Raw genomic sequence first — 4020 nt, 5'->3', positions numbered from 1 at the left:
TCTCCTGCTTAAGGTTATATATTTCTATTGTATTGTCTGAGTGAATATTAAGATTTAAGTTTCTTATAACGTCAGTGAAACCCTCTTTTAGATTTTAAGATACATTGTTGCTCCAGAATGTCTGATCCCAAAGGATTAATTTACTTAAACATTTTCATTTAAATTAAAGATGAAGATTTAGCAATTTCAGAAAGAGGAAGGATGTAAGGGTCAGTAAATGCTGACTTGTGAAAAATCATCATTGTCAGCACTGACCTGACACTGTTTCAAATGAAAGACAATATAATTGAGCTACTGTAGACATGTACTTTTTATTTTGTATGTTTTATGTGATGAATTACACCAAGTTTAGAATAATGCTGTGACTAATACAGAAGAGGTGTTTGGTTATCTGTACACTGGAACATTGGATTGACATGGACAATTGTTCAACTTGTGAAATAAGAATTTGACAAATTTCTTAGTAAAACTTTTCCAAAATGATTACCTAATATACATGCGAAGAAATCAAAGAAAATAACAGGGAATAAGCATTAGTCACACGAAGAAAAAGAGGTGCAAAAAAGCATAGAAAACTAAGAAAACATTTAAAATCTATATGGTTAGAAAACTAACCTGTTACAATTTAGTGCCAATTAGTCCTGATCAATAGACTGTAGAAAACTTTGTCATTACCAAGGATTTAGACAAGAAGCAGGTAACGATGGGTAAAAGCAAATAATGTCAAAATCTTTCCAAAAGAATACTGTTGCAAAACCTTTGTTTTTGTTTTAGCATTGCTAAAGATTCTCAAATAGATTTAGATCTGTACTTGGACCTGAATATGTCTTGATTTACACAGCTCCATTGTCGCTTTCTGCTTCAATCATTAATATAGACCATACATGGCGTTATTGTTATCTTGCAATAAAGGGGAATGAAGAATAATCATAATCAAAAACCAAACTTTACTCTTGATATTAAACATACAAGTCAAAAGATTACATGACATTGAAACAGAAACCTCTGGAATAAAATTTGAAGTGATAGCAATACAGTTTCAATTGTATAACAATGATGGCACCTAGCATGAATGTATGAGATCTGCAAGCCTGTCAGTTTCTAACAGCTACAAACTTTTATGTAAAATAATACTGGTGAATAATCAATTACAGACATTTTTATCTGTTATAAAACCTGTAAAATCTGCAGGTCAGCTATGGACTCCTAAAAAATTACATGGTTTTAAAATCCACAGATCAATAAAGGTAACTTGATAAAAATATATAAAAGCACTTGTATGTAAAAAGATTATACAAAGCTACTGAAGTCCTGCATACAGATCAACGTTAATAACTATTAAGTATTTCAAAACAAAAAATGTTGAAAATTCAGATACTTGATATACCCTGCATGGAAAAAATATGTATGCAAGACAGAAAATTAAGCAATAATACGCTTAACAGTGTGGTCTAGCTAACTTTATGATATATAAAAAGTATTGAAAAACTCAATTATAAAAACCAAAGTTAATAGAATTGAAGGTGAGCAACAAATCCCTGAAATATTGAGCAAGGAGTATAGGATTTTGATTCCCATTTCATTTATTGATTTCTAATCGTTTTCAATGTTCTTATCTCCATCCATTTTCCTAAAAGACATCCTACACATATTCCTCCAGTAATCCTGGAGATCTTTCGCAAAGTAAAAAGGATTTTTTTTTTTTCCACTTTGAGACATGTAAATTTGCCTGAGGTGACATTTACACAGAAACCTGCTGCTCATCTTCCGAAGCAATTACGGTGGTGTAAAAAGGAGCAGACGTGTCCTCCGGTTCGTTCTCTGCGATGGGGATAGAGCAGTCGGTTTGATCCGTGGCGGTGGTGAGGCGAGAGCAGTCAGAGCCATTGCTGTCGGACCGAGAGACCGGCTGGTACTCGCGCACGGTGCAGGCACGCTCATTGAAGTTGGTGTTAAACCTCTCTTTAACAAGGCCTTTAGAGAAATGAAACCAATCCTAAAGGAAGAGAAAAAAAATCAGTTTTCTTATATTCCCATTTATTTTTGCAAAGCAAATGCATCAAACATCCAACTTCACCACTGGTTCAACAGTACAGTTTGTATTTATTAAAAACAATATCCCAGATCCAAAACATAAGCTTTAGACCTTTAAACCTGGAAAATGCATCAAGTGCCACTTTTCAAACTGAAAGGTTTTGTCCAAAATGAGATGTATCTGAAATAGCTGAATGCTGAAGACATGACTGCTTAAGTTTTCTACATAAATAAATCCACTTTATTCTTGACAAAGCACTGTATGGGTAAACTTTCCTCTGAAGCTGCTGAATATCAGATTCGTCAGACTGTTACAAAGACATTAAAGTAGTACAAAGCAAAGAAGTCAAAGAAAAAGTAGAATCGCTCAAAATCAAAACCAAAACCAAATTAGTTATCCTTAGGAGATATTAGGAGTAGTGTGGTTATGCATGTTTATCTTAATAAATTTTAAAAATAATTCTCTTAAGCTTAAAGATGCAGAACTTATAACTTGTAAAACTGAGCCTCGTTGGTAACTTCTATCAAGTTGGCATGCCAAATCTGACCGCTAGAGGGCACTCTGCTTTCAACAACAAGCGGAATGCAAACGTTTGGAAACAGCACCTGCTGCAGATGTAAACCGAGCATAACCAACACAGCCTCATGTATTTGGATTGTCAGATATAAACAGCAACAAATCTACCTCTAACCTTCTGAAGTCGACTGTTAGTTTCACATCGTCAAGTCTGAGTTTGGACCTCCAGAACTGAATAGCTGTGTTGCAAATTGAGTCTGATTCACAGAGAGTTGATTGAATGTAGCATCTGATGTTTAAGTGAAAGAGCAAAATCATATTTTTAAATGTTGTACCCAAGTCACAGACTTTTGTGAGTCCCGATTGGTTGAAAACAGTTATTCTGTCTGGATAAGAGATTCCTTATTCTCATCATTCAAATTTAAGATGTAGGCTGTAAAAAAATTGAGAGTGAAGCCTGTATAATGATCTTTACTCAGGTAAATATGCCACAAACACTTTTATCATCCAGTCAAACTATGATCATTTAAGAGAGCTAAAACTTTACGTAACCCTGTCCAATTAAAATTTAAATATATTCTGAGACTCCATTGAAGATGTGCACTGCTGTAGAATCAACACAAATGTCTAATCAAATGTTACAACAATAATTAATCACATGCTCAATGACTTAGTGACATCAGCACTCCAAGTATTTTAAGCAGCTCCAACTAAGGACAGCCTGAGCTATTTTCTAATTTAACTGATATTTTTTGACCACTAAGTTTTCCTCTCCAGATGATTGGTTGGTCCTCAAATATGAAAAAAAAGGAAGAAAAATTAGGATAGTGACATCACAGTCCTGGCGCAGTTGAACACTGGGCATTTTGCCTCCTTAGTCCCAATACACAGAAGTTATTCAAAACAGATCTGCAGCATACCAGCATAATTCAGAGAGATGACAGGACTTGCATTCTGTGATGTTGCAAAAATGCATTTTCCCCCCTCAGGTTTAGACCAATGCAACACATGATTTAAATATAGAAAGATAGAAAACAGTAGGATGGCAGAAATAAGGCTCCAGATGCTACTAACCTCGACATCAGGAGAGTTCAGAGCTGGTTTGGGAAGTGGAGGAATCAGGATGATTTTGATCCTGTGTGAAAGTTGCAGACAGTCAAAATGTTTTTTTTAATAACCAAAACAACATACATCATATTCTTATTGACAGAGGTTGGTTTCTTAAAAAAAGGACCTGAGTTTTATTGTCTCAGACAGAATATGGCACATAGAACTTGAAATAAATAAGAATCTGAATGTTTTTCTCTATTTGACAAGCATTTTTATAGTGAAGTAGTAGCATTCACTTAACCTCATTCTAGAATACTAACATCCTGCACTTTAACAAAAATCACCTGCCATAATTTATTTCTAGATTTCCAATAAGGTTCTGCGGTCAAGTCACAGGTGTCAGGTTGAAAAAGCAAAAG

General features: G+C 34.5%; 1 long non-coding RNA gene across 1 annotated transcript; it reads right to left on the bottom strand.

The window, feature by feature from the left end:
- Positions 1-293: 293 nt before the first annotated feature.
- Positions 294-3723, bottom strand: LOC106943955 (uncharacterized). Its single transcript, XR_001424056.1, has 2 exons — positions 3626-3723; positions 294-1996 (listed from the first exon to the last, which is right to left on the bottom strand). It is a non-coding gene; the product is annotated as an uncharacterized LOC106943955 (long non-coding RNA).
- Between the last annotated feature and the right edge of the window lie 297 nt (positions 3724-4020).

This window comes from Poecilia latipinna, unplaced genomic scaffold (assembly GCF_001443285.1).
Source record: "Poecilia latipinna isolate Pla-1442-1.1 unplaced genomic scaffold, P_latipinna-1.0 Scaffold6477, whole genome shotgun sequence".
Taxonomy (NCBI): domain Eukaryota; kingdom Metazoa; phylum Chordata; class Actinopteri; order Cyprinodontiformes; family Poeciliidae; genus Poecilia; species Poecilia latipinna.
The sequence above is the reverse complement of the archived record's forward strand: the minus strand, read 5'-3'. Positions and strand labels throughout refer to the sequence as shown.